Source organism: Aythya ferina (assembly GCF_964211825.1).
Source record: "Aythya ferina genome assembly, chromosome: 4".
Lineage (NCBI taxonomy): Eukaryota > Metazoa > Chordata > Aves > Anseriformes > Anatidae > Aythya > Aythya ferina.
In genome coordinates this window covers 31,310,805-31,330,951 of record NC_140300.1, presented here as the reverse complement: position 1 = coordinate 31,330,951, position 20,147 = coordinate 31,310,805, and the positions used below count along the sequence as shown (strand labels likewise).

Here is a 20,147-nt window from a genome sequence, read left to right as displayed (position 1 = left end):
AATAAAGATACTAAACAAGATAGGCCCCAGTACCAGCCCCTGGGGGACAGCACCTGTAACAGGATGCCAGCTGGACTTAACTCCATTAACCACTACCTGCTGGGCATGGCCCTCCAGCCAGTTCTTTACTCAGAGAAGAATATACCTGTGCAGGCCACGGGCAGCCAGTTTCCCCAGGCATCTGAGCACAAGAAGGAATTTCTTGAAGGGATGAAGTGTTGTGAAAGGATTGTTGTTAATAGTGTACTTGGAATGCATTACCAAGTTCCATTTAGCAAGTACATGACTAAGATGCATGAAATGTGTATGTCCCTTCATAAAATAAATGACTTTATACTAGCTCACCTATTTTCCTGTGTTTTTCACTCCAAAGCTGCTTCTTGAGATAGAGCTGTGGCTGGAAACAAAGCCTGAAAAACTGCCACCTGCTACTGCTTGGGGTAATCTGAAGAGTGTCTACTCACTGAGTGATGCCCTGGGCTTCTTCAGGCTCAAGATACACACATTTTTACCTCTCAACTCAAACTTGCTTTCAAGCCTCTGAGAAAAGCACTTGGTGACTTGTGTCCTTTTTAAGATTCTTTTTCCTGTGAGGGGAAAAGGGGCAAATAAATTGCTTGATACCATGGACGAGTCTTGTTTCTGCACCCAGTTGATCTACCTGCCCTGACAGTGTATGTCCTCAGAACATTTCTTAGGCCCCTCTGTACTAACGAAGAACTTCTCAATACAGTGTTTCTGTAAAGCTCCATTTTCCTTCGGAGAAAAATTCACAGCTACGTTTGGGTTACTCTTCTCATTCCTTTCCCATTACATGTTTTTTAACCTCTGTTTCTCCACTTCACTCTGATCAAACAGACTATTTCAACGTCTGCCTTTGATTGCTTCTCTGTCATCAAACATACCTTGGCTAAATAATTTTTTGTCTTTCAGTAGAGAATCATGCTCAGACACGAGCAATGATGTGGTACAGTTAATACTGGGAGCTTTTTGGAGAGACTGTGGCCTTCTCAGCAGTGCCACCTACCTGCCAATAAGCAAAGTGTTAACATGATCCCAAACCACACTGCCCTGGGCAGGACTTGCTTTCTATTCTGAGTAATACTAAGCCCTTTTCTCCCACATGCTGCGATTGAATGCACTAGACCTTCCTTCACAATGTGATCCGCAACCAGTCATTAAACTATTGGACATTAGTCTTGAACCATAATATTAGCCGTTCCAAATTCCTTCACACATTTCTAAGGCAGCCAACCTACAGAAGCTCCAGCTTTTCTCTCAAACCAGACTCTCCTTGACATTTCTCCCAAAGACAACACATTTTTAACTCCACTCTGGTCTTCCCATGCTCAGCATCACATTTCCCAGCACCACTGGAACATGCTGCACTGGTGACAACTCAATGATTTCTTCAATATTGCAGTATGAAATAAAAGCCCTAGGTAATGCAAAACTAAATTCATGCCTTCCTGTAGAAAATAAAGGCAGTTTTCTCATTGCTTTGGTTGAGAAAAAAGTCAAGTGCAACTAGAAGACAAAAACATGAAGATCAACCCACGCAAATCCAAGTAATCCAGAAACTGCAATTTCTGGAAGTCACTAATTAAGAAGAAGTTCGGAAGAGTAAGCCTGATGCATAAGATACAAACATTTGAAAAAGCAATATGAACTCTGTGACACGTGCAGAACTACCAAAGCCATGTCCTACAAAGGTACTAGAAAGCAGAGACAAAACCAGCAACAGCCTCGAGCTGACAGAGGCACTATAAAACCTGCCTGTCGTTGCCAGTCTGCACAACAGGCTGTAGAGAACAGTCAAACTCTGTAGTGTAGAAGAGTTATCTATATTAGTAGTGAAATACATCAAATAGGAGACCTGGTACTTGTAAAGAAGGAATGCATTTAGACCCTTTTCTTGCAAAAAAAGAAACAAAAATCTTCCAAAGCCACAGTTATTGACTCAAGCAAGATGATGGCCAAGAACAATCCTTATATGAAGGAATTCTCTCCAAGATATTTAAGTATGTAGACCAATGGCACAGAAGCTTCTTACAGTCCTGTGACAATCATGTCTACATCACATAAAATAATACACTGTTGGAGCTCCTTTCTTATTCCCCCCCCCCCCCTTATTATTAATATTATTTTCCCCCCTCTTATAGTTAATTAATGACCTCTACATACATTTAAAAGATTCAACCTGAAATCTTTCAGAAATACAAATCCAAGCAGTTTTCCCTGCAATTGGCATTAAGTTAAGCCTTACATCAAGTCAAAAATCAATCTGGCACATTTCAGATTAAAAACAAAACAAAACAAAAACCACAAAAACAGAAGCAACACAGGATTGTTTCCATAGGGTGCTAAGTCACAGCACAGCAACCCTTTTTACTGAAGCTGGATACAGGCTCACAATGGGTAGGGTGATTAAAAACCAAATTTTTTTCTCAGGTGAATTCTGTTCCAAATCCCTAATCCATAATGGTTCCTTCTACCTCTTTTAACTTTCCATCCATTTCCAACATTTTCCATCTGTATTAAAAGCAACATATTAGAAGTTCAAGTAAAAGAAACATTAAGCTATCTGAACAGCTTGGCAGCAGCATTTCCCATAATCACCTATGCGCAAAGTCAGATCAGGGAGCAACATGCGAAAAACTTTACCCCAGAAACTGAAGACAAAATCAAACGGTGTTCATCTCTGTTTCAATCACAGGTTATCAAGTTCCCTGCCGCATTACACTACTTACTTGCGGAGGCTGCTTGGTCTTAGGAGCACCCAAGCATGTAGTTTTCTACATGCCACTGTTTTCTTAATATATTAAAAAGATGTGCACAATTGAAGGTTAGCTTACCTGTTTGTGGGCAGTTAAGGGCTTCTCCTTGGCCAATGCCCTGAAGAGCACAGTCTGAAAAATAAAGGACATAAGATCCGTTAGTCTGGACAACTACTGTTGTATTTTCTGGAGGATGAACAAAACACCTTTCTTTTAACAAAATGTCTCTAAACATTAAAATAAATCACTACTGTACAGTAAAATTTTACCTTGGTATCAAGACATGCATGCTACCCTTAGGTTCTTCTAGTCCTTCGGCTAGGTGACATGGAATAAAAAAGTTTCTCTAGTGTTAAGTTGTGCAACGTGCTGTAACGTATACAGTTGTTTTACATGATACAATATTCCGGGCTTGAAGTTCTGTAAAAGAGCATACTCAAAGTTCCAGTAGGAGTTAACTGCAAGTAGGAAGACCCAATGGAACCCTAAATAGTCCTTTTTTTTTTTTTTTCTTCTTCTTTTCCCCACAGTAATCACAGTATCTATGCACAAAAGCACTTTAAGTACAGTCCAGCAAAACTTTTGCAAATCGAATGTGAATGCTGTCCCTTCCACAGCTCTCTGCAATGGTTAGTTTCAGCTGTTCTGGTCAGTTTTCCCTCCTACTGTAACAGGCAAGGCATTCCTGGAGGGGTGTCAGGCTCAAAGAGACACTCCTAAGTGAGGGGTCAGTCAGAGAACACCCGTGCTCTATGCGTCACCCTCCATCCACCTGCAGAAGGGCCATTAACTTTCAACAAACCACCAATACTTTTGACAAGAAATCTGTGTTCACGTACCAGGACCTCATTTTATCTCCTTGTCAGTATGAATCATTTCTGCACAACACAGCAAGCACTTGGGCATCTCAGCACATGATGCACAATATTCCTAAAGTACTAACAATGACCGTAACCTGGTGCCCACCAACTTTGGCTTGTGCACAGCAATGCTTTCAATAACATCCTCAACTTCTAAACAGAATGTTACATCAAGAATGAGCACTACCTGCTAGAAATACATTAGTTCTTTTCCTTCATCAAGCCCTTAAGTCTCTAATCAGTTTTATTTCCAGAACAAACAGTATCAACACCAACCCAGCAATAAAATATACAGAAACAATCTAAAATACTAAACCAAATGTAGCTGATAATTTATATTTTCCTGTGCCCCAGTGAAGAAACTGTTAACTGTGCCAGCAGGATCAACCCTCCAGTCTAATGACCATCATCTGCATCCTATTTAGATAATGAAGGTTTGCAGCACAATTAATGGAAAAGCTGTTGGGATAAAATGCAAAACAGGGCAAAGAAAACTACTTATCCTCATTTAATGCAAAGTGGAGCTAATAGCTCACCCAATAAAGACGTAATATTTGCCTGTGAGATGACCTAAAAACTTAAGAGTTCAAGGCAAAATTAGGCTCTCAAACTGGAATCAGTTGATACATTTTTTTTCCTTAAACATGTTCAGCATTTCAACTCTAGGCAAGCATTTCCTCAAAAAGGCTGGAGAAATGAGCACTAAACGTTTCAGCCTACTGTATGCCCGAAGGCTGCTCAGCATATTAGTCAAGCACGGAAGGTAACAATCCTCAGTGCTTGTTCACAGTAGTTTCACCCACATTGACAGGAACTGATGCATTGAGAGATTTTCTGCCACTGAAGCTGAATCCCCTGCGTGACCAAGCATACAGCATGAAGCAGAGATGTTCTGTTACAAAGCACCTGAAGCTAGACAACTCAGACATCGTGTAACTGAAATTCACACATGTGATCCAAAGCACTCTCAGATAAACATTAAGAAGCCAACAGAAAAATAACAAACTTTTATAAAAATAGGTTCCAAAACTTAGAATGAGTTTTTTGGCTAAGAAAAACAAACATTAGGTTTCATATATTACTGGGGTTTCTTCTACTGAAGTTAACAGGAGCAGAAAGATACATACTTCTGTCTGTTAAGTGACAGGGTTAGAGCCCTAAGACTGTATCCAGCCCCAGAGGAAGCCCTGAAGGTTTCCTCTAAAAATACCCTTAGCAAGAGTAAGTACTCTTAGCAAGACAAGTCAAAGGGGAGGGAATTTCACACAGAATTCCAATTACATATACTGAACAAATTAGTGACCTTTTAAATCTTTTACTTGTTAATACGAATTTAAAAGGAAAAGTAGTTCAACAAGTCTTCTCTTCCATTGTTTCTCATCCTAAAAATCGAAACTCTTACCCTCCGGAGTAACTGCAATGTATCAGACAACTGGGCTTACTCGTGGAAAAACAATATCTAGCACTACACAAGTAACTACTGGGTCAAGCACGGCCATGCAGCTGAAATACATTTTTGCATCCTAAATGCTACCTCATTCTCCACAAAACACATTGTCCCAAAGGACAATGAGTGACATCTTTCCAGCACAGTCACACCTTCACTTAACCTGAATTTCCTCAGCCTTGGACATAACCTCTTATCTTCTTCCTGCCTGAAGAAAAAGACTCCTTACCTTCCAAAACAGCAGGACTGTTTCCCTGCTGCTGTTAGTCAACCATCAACCGGAAAGCTTCTAGGACTAGACAAAACCTCATCACCACCAGGCCTGGGTTTTATTTAAGAAACTAGCCTACCAGCTAAGAATCAGCCCCTCCCCGATTCCAGCTGTTCATGTCAGGAAAGGATTCTCTATCAGGTTATAGCACAATCAGCCCTCACACACAGGTATGAGCAACAAGACTGAGTACCACAAAAACGCCTGAAGTCTCAGATTCCCAAGAGCCCACAGTTTCCCCATTTATATCATCCCCGCATCCATACAAATTTCTTAAGGAAAGCAGGCAGGTGGCTCAGGTCATGAGAAAGCACAGGTGTGTTACCCTTGAGATTTGGAGAAGAAATTTATGATTAACTCAAACAAAATGTTTCAGTGGATTGATATAAGCATCCTATAATGCCCTTCAGCTGCCACTTGCAAAACCAACCCAATTCTACTCACCAGGAAGCCATCTTCAGTGTTTGAGCATACTCCTCTCAAAGGGCTCAAAGACATTCAGTTGTTAGGCTGTCACCTGCTAGGGAAAACATCTGAAGGTGACAGGAGCTGCAGGTCTCGGCACTTTCAGAATCAGCCCCTTTTGTATAGCCACCTGTCCTCATTGCACACAAAAAGTCATGTTCAAGTTCTTCCACACTACATTTTCATTTTTATTGCATCAGTTAGATTACATTCAGCAACAGTGCTAATTATACAGAAGTCTTTGTAGCGAGTTTTTCTTCTCTGAATTCACATTATCCTTTTTCTCTCCCACTAATAGCTCCTCTGCTCTGCCTGAGGTTTAGCATGGGCTATTGGAATATGTGAGGGAGCCTCAGAACCTGTTTTAACTAGCAACTTGAACATATGCAGGGTATTTATGACCCAAGTCAAACACAAGAAAAAGCAATCACACCACACTATCCTGTTAGTTACAGCAATAAAAGCAGTTAATTAGCATTAACTCATTTAGTCACCGAGAATCTTCTCAGAGACTTGGGTTCAGTTTTCAGCTCATAGGAAGAACCCAAATTTGATATTTTTACACTTCCTCCCACATCAGGAAAGCAGGGGCCCTCATTAAAGCATTTTGCTTGGATTAAAAACCACCTTAGCCTGATCTCTGCTACCCATTTCTGTATGAGTAGAAAAACCAATTTCATTTCATCTCAACCTCCCAGCAGTTTTACCCTTTATCTGTAACTGTTTTTCCCAATTTAGTACACTCAAAGAAACTGGCACTGTGCAGAGCCTAACATAATGTGCTTTTAAGCCCAAGACAATTCCTGCTGCTGCAGCTACAGCTACCCAGAAATTCAGCCAAACAGCTTGAGCTACCCTGTTAACAAACAGATGAATGTTCCTGCCAGGTTAAAAGGTTTCAACACATGACTCACAAGGCAAGGTTAACAAATGTATTTTTTCCTAATACATGTTTCAAGTGCAGAACAGTAATTGCACGAAAACAGCTACACACTAGGTATGAAATGGTATAATTGCTCATAAGTCACAACAAGACATTAACACCTGAGAACATGAAGAAAGGAAAATCTCTTCATTGGCTGCATAGCTTGTCACAACCAGTTGGGTTGCCTAACTGTACAGCAGGGTTGCTCTCAGAGGCGTATGTCAAGCTCACAGATCAGTTCTCATTCTGTACTGCATTTCCAGAGTTAACAATTAAGAAAAATATAAATAGGGAGAAAGGAACAGGAGGTACCCTGTAACCACTGGGGGAGGGGGAACAAGAAAAAAGAAAAAAAAAAGCACGTGAATTCTAAGTGCAATTTTTAGGGCTAAAATCCCAGAAAAAAAAAAAAAAAAAGTTTTATCCTTTATTGCCAGTTTAATGAGGCTTTCACCCTGTTGTGTAGGACAAATTGTCACAATAGAAGTACTGAATTAAGATTTTCACTGCGATAATTTTCACTTCCAAGAGCATCGGTATTTTAAACCATAATGGACCTCCTTCCCACCCCATACTGAAATATAAAAAGGACCAAAAAATGGACAGGAAATTATCATTGAGCTGTTCGCAGCTGAGATAACTACTAGTGTAATCACTTTTTTCAGTTTACCTGAGTTCAAAGTGTTTTTTTTTTTTTCCCCCAGTAGATTTTCACCTGGCCCTTTAACCCCCATCCTTTCTTCTTCATCGGTTAATCCTCTGTGGCCAGTAGGTTCAGAAGCCTACCAGCCTACACTCATTGCCAACAGACTGCATTAAAAGCGTAATAGCGGCTGATGAAGTGAACACAAGGGGCAAGTTCAGAGATGCAGAGAGTCATTACTATAATCACCAGCTATTACACATCTTTTAAACCAAAGCAGAATAGTAATGATGGCCCCAAGTAACTATCTGATGGGTTCTTAAAAGCTAAGCTCTGATGCTGGCGAAACAGCCCTCATTTGCTACCAGAGCTGCTGTGACAACTTGACAAGAAATCAATAGCTACACTGCCCACTGGAAAAAAGAGGAAAACCTGACAAGTTTGTCCCACAGCTAGGGCACTGATGGATAGATCCTCCCGCTACTTACCCCCACCTGCTACAAAACACCATTTCTGTTTCAAGACTCCCACGGGCCTTCTCCATCAAAGCCTAAGGACAGGGGACACTTCAGTGCTGCAGCTGACAGCTCCTCTCTGTCCTCCACCAGTGACATCAGTAGACATCACACGTGGGGTCTAAGCATAAGCTGCTCCAGGAGCACCAGCACGATCCCCCAGGTTTCTTCAAAGGCTACACCCAAATAATGCTCAGGAAACAGGCTGGCAATAAAGAGTGGTTGCTTTTGATGCATTCACCAGGAGACGCAAAATAAGGTGGCTCGCAGCAAACCTATTCACTGAAGAATACCTTATTAGAGCTTGCAAATTAACTAAGATCCAGCTCATTAGAAAAATTACAGCTTTCATCACAACACTTATCCTTTTCAGGAAGCAGTTCACTTAATTGGAGATAGAGACAGATAGACATATTTAAGGGAAACCATTTAAATACTACCAAAATGCTCACGTAGGCAGTATTTCAAGGAGGCCTGTCTGAACCAAGCACATGTCTAAAGCAGTCCAAAAGGAGTCTCACCTCTTAATTGACAGTATATGCAATACTTAACTTTAAGCAACGGAATTGAATTGGGCTTTCCATCAACACTAGCAAAGTGTCCTTTGCTTGGAAAAAAAAAAAAAAAAGCCTTACTTCTGGCCAAGCAGTGTTGATAAGGATATAGAGGGACAATTTTTACCTAGGAGTAGAGGGAACAGCCCTGAAGGCTAAAAGGCTTTTACAAGTTCAAGCGTAGCTGGTACCTTCTTTCCTTACAGGATCTTGTATTTAGACTGCACAGGAAACACACAAGACACCTGCCAACCTCTCACAAGGAAAGGATGCTGATCTGTAACAAAATCTGCGAGAAAAACTAAGTGATATTTATAGCCTAACTCAAGTTTAGTGACCTCACCTAAGCATTGTAACCTGTTTAAACCTGTACAGTATTCCAAGTTTTAGTCTTTCCAGAACCAAAAGTATAGGGACAGTTTTTTCTGAAGATGGAACTCACCTCCAGTGCTTTCCCCATCTTTAAAGATCCCGTACTCCCACTTGTTAACTCACTGGAGAAAAGTCAGTTCATTCACTTAGAATATGCTAATAACAACACTAAAGAAATCTGTTCAACTTTGTGCTGCAGAAAACCTAGGAAACAAGTGTATTTACGGGACAGACCACCTAACACACTTAAATTTAGCATAAAAGTTAGTTCCTAATTATGACATAGCTCTGTAGGGTCCATTACACAACATTCATGTTTCCCCTACAGTAGTCACAGCTGGATAAAGCAAGCACACACAACTGACAGCAGCAGTTCCAGCACCGAGCAAGCGAGGCCAGCCCAAGGCACTCTGGTGAACACAACTTCCTAACGATGGGATTTGCAGCACTTAAGATCCTTCAGCCTTGCATGCGATCATGCTCCACAGAGAACATTAACCACGTTATTTCAAGACAGATAACCACGTTACTTCTCATGCATGGCAGCCAGACAGCCAACCATGCATGCAATTCCACTGAGAGATGCAGACAGCCTCCTAGTTCCTCTCTCAGAGGCCCAGTTCCCATAACACAGCCCAAGGGGAGGGAACGCTGAGGGGCAGTTCATCCAGAGAACAGAGCACGCCTTCCAGAGTTGGTGCACATCACTGTTTCCATTAGAACAATCAGTGAGCTTTACTAATTCTATATGTGCTTGCTTGCAGACACTTAGCCAGCCATAATTACACAGGCATAATGAAAGCAGACCCCTAGAGGCCACGCTACCTGCCAGCCACCTCTACACACAGATTTGTATGCCCCTTTTATCTTTAAAAGATAGTGGAAGCACATGGGGAAGAGCAGCTGCGGTGACAAAGTCTTCTCAGTAAGTTTTGACTGATGTCATTTTTCTATGATTTAAAGAACAAATTAAAGAGGACAAGGATTTTAGCTTCTGCTATCAAGTCTGTCAGAAGGCAGCTTAGTTTTCCAGCTGGAAAGCTTAAAGCACCTGGGCTAGCAAGGTAGGGCAAACACGCACCCTTTGTGTTCTGCCACTAGTTTCATCAGCCAGAAGCTTATTTCTTGAAGGGTTTGGCTTCTCTTCCTGGTTCAGGCTAACTAAGCTGCTTCCTGCACCCTTCACTGTTACCTCAAGCCCCCCTCCACTCTCCTGCACTCGGCCTCCATCCTCTACATGCAGGGTACAAGGAGGTGTTCCTTTTCTCATACCGGGAGAAAACATCACTCCAGGGTCATGTTTCTCCCCCTAAGCAGGATATGAGCACACACATGCACAAACATTCCTTTTCTCACAACAAAATATCACATTTCTGCCCTATACCTCTGATCGGAGTTAAGATCTAGTTGGCCTAACGCTACCCACTGCTATTAGCAGTAGAGCAAAGAAGAAACATATGGTAGTGCCTGCACAACTGGCTATTTCACTGGTGAGCTGGCATCACTTGATACAACGGCTAACGCTGTACTGATGCAAAGGAAAAAACGCAAAAGGTTACCAACTTCTCTGCCTTGTCAAGTTTACTTCCCCACAGCCTTTTCAACCAAGCCCTGCAGGCATGCTAGCATTATAAGCAAATAATGAAGCATCTGGGGAGTCTGCAGTGGGAGCACTCCAACAGCACAGCTCACTACCACAGCTCATTATATTTGCATGAGGCAGCAAAGCGTAAGGGGGACCAGCAAGTGCAGTGTTTGAAAAGAACAAAGGTAACAAGGTTAGTGGGCTAGGGAGTGAGGAAAACCCAGAATTAGCAGTAAGCTTAAGGAGACAGTACAGAAACAAAACAAAAAGGGTGATAGTAGGGAAAGCATCCTGAAATTTAACTTGAGAAACTTATCAGGATGGCAAGGAAAATACCAGGTGTCAGTAATAATTCACATTCTACCATTTCCTCCCCCTCCCCCCCAATATCTACCTGACAGACTGCCAGCACTAACCATGTCTGACTCCAGCTGTTCTGTTGTCCCTGGCACACTGACCACAGGCAGTCTCTTCCCCTGCATGTGATCCTTAATACCCTGAAGGGAAAGCCCCAGGGAAGTGACAGTTTTTTAACCTCAGCTCAGTATTAGACCACTCAAAGATTTCAGTTTTATTAATTGTTGTTTGTAGGCAAGTGCAAAGAACTCCACGTGCACCACTGGGGCACTTTTCAGCTGTGATTTTTGAGCAGCTTAAGGACAGGCTTGCACCTGCCACACATTTCCTATCTTCAACCTTCCTGCTTGATACTGCACTCTAAACAGTTTTCCAGCCACCCATATCAAAAGATGATAATTTCCTTGAAGTAGAAAGAAAATGAAAAAGCACATAAAATGGGAAAACATCGGTTCAGTTCTCCATCAACTCCCAGATTTACACATATCACCCAGTAATTACTAACTACAAGGGCCAAGTGTGAAAGCTCCATTTGCATACAGCCCCGCTCAGATTTGCAACTGTAGGCAAAATTGCCAATTATCCACAAAAAACACCAGTGCAAGGTCTCCTAAAAATGTAGCCCTAGGCCTGTTGGAAAAATCTCTTTCAATTCCTGCTCAAGTCATTGAGAATCCTTCCAGTGACCTTAATGGCTCTGGAGTTTGTGACTGCGTTGGCATTACAAATGCACATTGCTTTCAGTGACCCAAGGTCTGACACTACCATCCTCATTTATCTGCAACCTCAGTGAGACCATTTAGTAAAACAAATGGTTGAGACTGGTCTAACAAAACAGATACAAAATTGTGTACCATGAAATCAGATCTAGTCTTTTCAACACCAAACACCAAGTGGTTTTAGGGTGGTGAACTACGTGGTTTTCAAATGAAAACCACTTGAAAAAAGTGTTTAGATCAGCTTGTTACTGCATGATTTAAACCCAAAATATCATTACTGCTCAAATGATAACTTACTAATACATGCATCCAGGTCAGTAGGCAGTCAGAGAAAGTATTAGGTCACTCAAGAATTCCCAGTTTTCTAGCATGTTTTGAACACAAATGCACCCAAATGCTTTATAGGGGAAATAAAACAAATCGACTGTTTAAAAAAAGTTTGAGCATACCTTCTGCTTAGTGCTTTGCTTCACACCACCACGGGACTGTCTGGACTAGAAAAGAAAGAAAACAAATTCAGCTGGGAGAAAAAGAAAAGGTAAAAACATACCACAGAAAAATCATTTAAGGTACTCATGGCTGCTTTTCCAAGTTCTTATCAGAGCTATCTGTCACCATATCCTTTTCCTACACCCCATCCACACACTAGTCTGCAAGTAGCACTTAGTGTTTGATCCCAGCAGCCAGACCAAGCAGGATGCAAGCCAGCAGGTCCCTGGGCACCTCTCCTGCATGGAGCAGGTCTGCAGCTACAGAGCTCACCAGAAGTACACTTGCTCCCAGCCTCTGCTACTGACTGGACACAACTGAAGCAGCGTGCAACGCTCCCTGCTTCTTGGGAACTACAGCATCAAGGAAACAGGGTGTAAAGTCAAGTCTGTATCAAGTCAACTGTGGCTTTCATCCCTACCCCTCTATCAGGAGCAGCGTAGCTCAGAAGCCATCCTCCAAATACAGCTCAGATATGTGGAAATAAATATTTTTCACCTAAGAATCACACATCACAGAAGAGAAACTTGCCTAGACAACACTCATGATTCTTCTTAAAGAGCTTCATGTTCAGAGACAATTTGATCAAAGGAAAAAAGCCACTGAGGCAACACAAGCAAATCCGGAAGCCAGTAAAGGATAATTAATTTTAAACAGCAAGCAGAATGCTTAATTGTGCTGTGTCTCCTCTCTAACCAAACATTTAAATAGCCTGAGACCAAATCCTGAGGTTTAACGCTTTGCCCTTGCACAGCCCTGAAATTCTCCTAACCTCTAGTTAAGTGCACCAAGTCAGCTAATAACATGCACCTTGATAGAGTCTGAACAGAACTGGCTTCAACAGGTGTTTTAAGGTTTGCCAGAGTGCCATCAAACAATGAAAATAAGAGGCCATCCAAGTAAGATACATAAGCAATTCCTGGATCCCACCCAGAGCACTGGGCAAGTCATTTACTGTATGACTCTACAGGTAACCATTCAGAAGTTCCAGATGAGCAGTAACCCAACAACTACAGACACCGCTTTTATCTGCACCAGCAAAGAACGCATGGAGCTTGTGTAAAATCAGCAGAACTGATAAGCTCTGAGCTTCTGCACAATCCCTAACCATTACTCAGCTACAGCTTTTGGAAGAAAAAAATACTTCTGCAAAAAAAAAGTCACGCTTTATTCTAGCAGAAGGAGCCTTTAGACCATCTTGTCAACAACACTGTTGCCAGGTGTCACTAACACCAAATTAAAGAAAAAACAAACATTCACATGATACATAGTTGGTTATTCCCAAGTACACTAGGCAATTCAGTGGATACATTAAAAGAGTTTGTTTCAAATGAACTCTTAAATAATTTAAGAGCAAACTCATTATGGACATTTGGTAAGGCAACCTTATTCAAGAGGCTTATAAACCAGTTCTATATATAATGATATTCCCTGCCAACTGCATTGCAAGTACATTATCAAAGACCAACACAAAAACAAAGAAGCAAACAACAAGAACATGCTGCTGCCACTTGTTCTGTGTGCATTTGTTATGAATTAAATCACATGTTTTATTAACCAGTATCCTGAAATGTGGAGACCCCCCTGAATTTAATAGGCTGTCTTCCTCTGTGCGTGGTCAAGGTCTCACCACTCCAGCGGTGCTCAGCCTGCAGTACCTCTGTAGCCAGGCTCACCTCAGCCAAGGGGAGCTCAGCCTAGCAGAGTTCCAAGCAATTCAAAACGCCCACTCAGAACAAGAAGCAAGCACACCATTCAGGAAAAGTAGCACAAACATTACTTGCAACTATGCCATTCCTACCTGTGATTCTTTACGCTTTTATATGTGGACTCAAAGAAAGACATTTGTACCTAAGTACCTTTATAAACAGCCAGGAAAGAGCTCCATGTTTAAACACAATGCTCAAACTTCAGTCATTCAGAAATGAGCAACAGCATGATTTTTATCCTTACTGCAACCCATCTTAACTCTACAGCTGCCGGGATTACCACTTATACCACCTTTCCAGTTACACCTACCTCAAGCTAACACTTTAGATACAGTTTGTATGATAGCTTTTTTATTAAAATGTTGTAGCCTATCTTATTAGGTTAAGACCACAGATTTGTTAATTGCATTCATTTCTCCTTCAACAAAATACTCTTCATCTCCACTGACTATTTTGCCTTACCAGCTTCAAAAATGCTTAGAACATTTAAAACAAGTGCATGTGACTTGTTCTTTAGCAAGAAAATGCAACTAGCCAATAAAGCTTGCCAGTCTTATCTTTATACCTTACAAGTCAAAAACCTTTTTAAAGGTTTTAAGACCTTTAAAAAACAAACAAACAAAAAAAAATAATCAAAAAACGTTGAAACCTTTAAAACCTTTTTAAAAACATTTTAAAGGTTTTAGACCTTTAAAACCTTCTTAAAGGTTTTTAAACCTTTTTTTTAAAGGTTTTAGACAAAAGTCCTGACACCTGAGGCATCCCAAGCAACCTTAAGCCAATGCTTCATCACTTCCACTGAAGCATACATTTCTTTACAGTGCAGTTATTTCCAAGTGAGCTCTAAGGATATAATGTCTTCTCCAGACTGCTGCATCAGGCTTGCATAAAATTGTTTTTCACTCCCAAAAAGTAGCTGTGGGTCTCCAGAAGCACACACCTGCTATGAAGCATGGCTGAAGCTTTGCCTCCAGGAGGACAATGCAAAAAGCCTCAAAGCCTAGGGAAATGGCCCACCCAGTACCATAGCTGGTTTATGCTGAAGAACCTTCTTGCCACTGACTTATTCCAGGTCTCTGCCTTGGAATAGGGGGAAAGTTGAGCTCAGTTCTAAAGCAATTGTGTTTCTGTTGCAGAAACATTGTTATTTTTGTTTTCTCTTTTCTCAAAATGATTTTTTTCCCCCACATTGAGTATTTCCCTTAAAGTTATGCATCTACATCAAATGCTCTGAACATCTCTTCTCGAATAATGGATAATCAAGAAAGGCTAGAATAAAAATCAATTCCAAACCCATTACAGATGTTCAAGAAACATCCTGTCCACTCAGCACTGGAAGCTAACTGCATACAGAAAGACCTGCCTCCCGAGACCTCCTTGCAAAAGTTCATGCCTCCGTTCATCTTTCAGTAGCTGCTCACATGCTTCTGCCAAGCGACATGCATTCTGTCAGAAGAAATCAAGTCAAATGGACTCCACTTGTCAAACAGAGGTATGTAAGCACTGGAGGGAAAGAACAGACATGATGCTGAGCAGGCTAAATTAAATCTCATGCTAAGAATTGGATAGCTTACTTTTCAAATTTGAAGACAACCACAGAGAATTAAACATAAGTTTACAATACAACATCAGCCAAACACCACACCTTGCCGGTGTTGAACTTGCATATGAGTCACTTGAACTTGAAATCATATACAGGGGCAACGTTTTTCATATCTAACAGTAGTAATAAAATGTGAATGCTTCCTTCTTTCCCCTCCCATGGAAATACTACAATGAATCCCAGCAATGAAATTACATCAGGTATTGTTCTCATACCTTTTCTAATCAAGTGCACTTTCTCAGTTTAATGGATTCTAGCTGAAAATCTGATCAAACCTTACAGCTGAAGAAAACTGCCCCCTACTGTTATCATTCCTTACCATACAACATTTTCTTTGTATCACTTCAATGCACATGAAAAATACAAGACAAGTAATCCCCCTTCCAAGTAATGTGGGCTGATATTTTCATTAAACATTCAGGATTCAGACAGGGGAAAGACAACCAGGAAGTTCATTTTAAGGTCAGTACACACAAGCTATTCCACAATGCACAGAGCAGAATAGGAGAGAAATCTAATGCACACATTCTGAAACATTGATTAATTCTCCTAAATAGGACATAGCAAAAATTCACTCTACAGTTATAGTACACAGTGTTTGTTGCAAGAAAGGTCTCATGGCCAATAGCTTCTTAAATAATTCTTGGATCTTTAGAACTGTATCATTCCTTTCTGACCTTAATGAATGTCTCCCAGGCAGACAAACTGCCCATTTTAAGAGCTGCAAAGGCTAATGGTGCAGACCTTCTCATAGGTAACAAATCCCAACCCTCTTTTATTTTGTATATACTAAGGTCCTGAGTGAGGAGATGAGAACCACAATGTTTGGCCTCAACAACAGCTCAGGAGTACTGACAGGTTTAGCACAAGGTGGCTGTGATTATCCAAGCCTTGCTGTAGGGACAGCTCAACTGCTGGTAGCTGCTGCTGAAATATTACTACGTGTTTGGTTTAGCTGACAAGGGTGAAAAGAAGCATCCTAAGTAACTAAAATGAGCTTGAAACGCTGCTGCTATAACAATGTTCAATTCCTATTTCTGAATCAGAATTCTCATTTTGCTTACAAGCAGGTACATTTTCAGGTTTTCATTGACTAAGCAAGCAGACACATGACACACTCAGTCACCTTCCCTTCAGAGCTGTGGCCAGCTCCAACAACTCTACCTCTAGTCCCCACCCCCTGCTTTTTAAGCTTTGGAGTCCTGGAGACAGGAGACTACGCTTTCATGGAGGAAGGTGAATACCTGTATAAAAAAAAACATTAATTCACAAACCCTTAAGAACATGGAAAAAGAAGATGGCAAATACCCAGATGCGGAATAGATTAGAGCTTCCGTTATGTCATGCTGCCTGCTAACAAACCCCTGCTCAGTAGGGCACCTAGGAAACTGCATCTCAGGAGTCAAGTCCAGAGGATTAAGCCTCAGCAACAGACCCACACACTTTAACCTTAAGACACTTGAAATTCTGAATGGAATTTCCAAAAGCATTACCACCACTCCACCTCTGATATCACTGCTGTCTAAGTAAAGGGACCACAAAGCACTTGAGAAGCTCACTCTGTCACGTGGTACTGCCATCAGCTCCACGTACATCTCCATCCTCGACTGCGAAAACATGCTAAAACTTGTCCAAAATTGGACTCTATAGGATTTACAAGCATAAAGTTTCTCCTGTTTTTAAGTTGATGTACTCACAGCTGTCATCACATACAGTTTCGAACTATGTTTTAATCTAGCCAATCCAGTCATCCCTCACTGTCCTTCAGCAAATAAATAACATCTGGAACACTTAGTTTAGGACTTAGCTCTTCCTGCTAGCAAGTATCTAAAGCTCACAGGAATGAACTCTTTTCCTATAACAACAACAACAAAAGTTCCTTATGTGAACCATTTCACTTGCATTTTACAAACAAACTGTGTCAAAGCTTCCCTCTGCTTGGCTCTTTTTGAGCATACAAATTAAAATAAACTACCAGAAGAACAGAAAGAGGGATGCTTTTATGCTTGCTTACTTTTCTCCTCAGGGGAAAAAAACATTTTATGAGATTAGGAGCAGTTCAGTAAACAAAGGAGGCGAGGCAGCTGCTTCAAGCTCACGGAGAAAAAAAGGGAAGGAACAAGTAAAGGGGGAAAAAAAAATAAAAATCAAACAGCGCAGCAGAATCCTGCAGTGATTTTTTCAGATCAAACCTTGAGCTTTCTACTTCCAGTTCCAAGAATCTGAATGACATTAGTCATCTTAAGAAGCAACAGCTTGAGTAAAGCTAAAGGTAAAATTCCTTACACTCAGAAGATATCAAGTGTTTGCAGTAGATTAAATGCTCTTTGATTACACCACACTATCTCCCCACCCCTCCCACCCCCCAGTACAGCAGAAACAAAGTATTCTATTTCTTTCCCACCCCCCACAAGAAATTGAGGGACTGTCCATTGAATAACTTCCTGAAATCTGCAAGTCAAATGACAATGCCCAACTCCGCAGGACCTAATCCCAGCACTGCTAAAGAGAAATTGCATGCCCAGAGCTAAGAAGGATCCAGGTCTGAAGATGAACAGATATGACTGATGGCTGATTTATAAAGGATGCTGCTGGTACGCTGAACATGTCTGAAGACTGTCAACTGCTGTAATGTTTCACATTTGTTCTGTGATGTGACAGTTTTTAACTCCTGAAGTTAACCAGGAGTTAAACGCTCTTTAACGATTAAGAGATTAAAAACCCACACCCCTTGCAGTCATCAGTGTTAGGAAAGTCTTGCAAACATGTTCATAGACACTCTGAAGTTTGACTGTCATGAACACATGAAGATGCTGTGGCTTTTCTGTATGCTTAGGCCTTGAGCAATCTTTTGAGTTCTAGGTACATTTCCTTGCATTTGTCTCAAAGAAATGTTAGCCAGACATAGCCCTTATGATTGGACACCTAATTGCAGTTTCAGGTCTCAGTGCTCTTAAGTATTTCATTACTGGTCAGCAGAAAGATGTAGGCAGTACAAAACGGATTGAACAAATCCACTAGTGATAAATACAGACCTTGGACAGTAACGCTGGCAGTTGAGCCAGTGATGGAAGCCATGAACACAGCTGCCTGCTGATCTCCAGGGTTTGGGTTAGTCTTCAACAGATTTGTCAACTGTAAATTATGATTTCCAATTTTACGTTTTGGAAATCATGGTGACATATCATAACCTCCTTGCTATATCACAAGTTGGTATTTACACAGGCACACACCAGAACAATTAATTCTATTTTGAACTGACTATTAAGCTCCCACAGCATTATGACTCCTAAGGCCTTCTGAATACTTTTTGTATAGTTTTTAATCTGACTCCGTGAAATGGTGACAATTTTAAGATAGGCCTCCTGGCAAGAAATCTACAAGCTATTTTCTCCTGTGCACATCACCTCCACCTAGCTTTCACTTAAACTCTCTTAGCAAGTAGAGTAGTCACACTAGTCAAGGATTAAAGTTCCTTTTAAGCTACAGATTTAGACATTTAAGATTCCCCAGCCCAGCAATCGATATGACTTGACAGCTATTACGAATGTGTCCAATAAGTTTACTCTTGAATTCAGTCTGAAGTTAACATTAAGGAGTAGTAAAGTATTTTTAATCCCTTCAGTTAAAAGCCCAGACTTCTGTACCTTGTTGGAGTCCTAGCATCTTTCAACCAAAATCTGTTTTGGAGTACTACAGGCCCTGCATTCAGATTACAATTAAACTGAGAGCAATGTGGAGAGCTTCTTACTTGGTCATCAGCAAATTCAGCAGGAAATCCAATCAGACTTTTTTGTATGCTAGGCTTTGAACCACCATTCAACCACTTCAGTTACATCAAGGTCTCAAGAGGAACTTTATACAAATGCAAGGTGTTTATGCATGAGCAACTGAAGCATTCTCTTGGGGGTGAACTTCTCTGATCACACTTGCATGTAATTAATGGACAAATCACATCACTCTAATAGCTCTCTAAACCACTTGTGAGTCACCAAGAAACTAAGACTGAACAACAGGCAAAACCCTGCTTGTAGCTAAATCAGTCTGCTGTTTTGACCAAGTACTTCTCCAGAAACTGTTTCATCATTTGGCCTAACAACGTTTTGCTGGACTTGTGCTTTAATTACAAGACCCGGGAACAACCAGTGATTGTGTCTGGGATTTCCTGTTGTGTTTATATGGACTTGACCTCTGAAAAACTGCAACTCATTGACTTCAGAAGCATTCATTAAGATGAAATATTTGGACAGATTCTACTGGTAGGTTTCCTGCATCAAACTGGTCAATGCAAACTAGGTCAATGCAGGGCACGGCCCACCATGTGAAGCTAAAGCAGCAGTGGACTTTTCTTCCACAGGAGGCAAAACACTGGGCCACAGGATCTACATCTGCAGTGGTTAGATGTAAACCAGATCTCCAGCAGCACACAATGCTTTCCTGGTCAAGCCAGACCTATTTGTTGCTTGCCATTTATTGCTAATATGCACATGTAAGTTATTTTATCAACATACAAGCCTCTGGAAACCACTAGTCAAATGTAACAGATATTTTACTTGCACCTACCCTTGCCAGTCATTTCTGAAGGTAGCCTAATATTTATCAGCTTCTAAGCAGCAACTAATACTTACCTGCACAGCCACATGCACACACCCCTCTGTATCTATGGGTACATTAACGAGCAAAAAGATTGCACAAAATTTTGTACTATCCATGCTCTTTCTCAAACCTAAAGGTAGCATTTCCCAATGAGCACCCAGAAGTACACACACCAAACATTACAGACACTGTTCTCTACAGACATTCTGGAGGCGCAGGCTTGCCAATATCAAACACAAGGCAGATCACACCACGCTTTG

General features: G+C 41.1%; 1 protein-coding gene across 1 annotated transcript in view; it reads right to left on the bottom strand.

Moving 5' to 3' along the window:
• LOC311435581 (uncharacterized protein) overlaps positions 1-20,147 on the bottom strand; it is a 64,621-nt gene that overhangs the window by 21,393 nt on the left and 23,081 nt on the right. The window contains exons 13-14 of the mRNA XM_084516752.1: positions 11,940-11,984; positions 2,856-2,909 (exon numbers count right to left, since the gene is read on the bottom strand). The gene's annotated coding sequence lies outside the window, so the exon portion shown is untranslated. The remainder of the gene's footprint in view (positions 1-2,855; positions 2,910-11,939; positions 11,985-20,147) is intronic.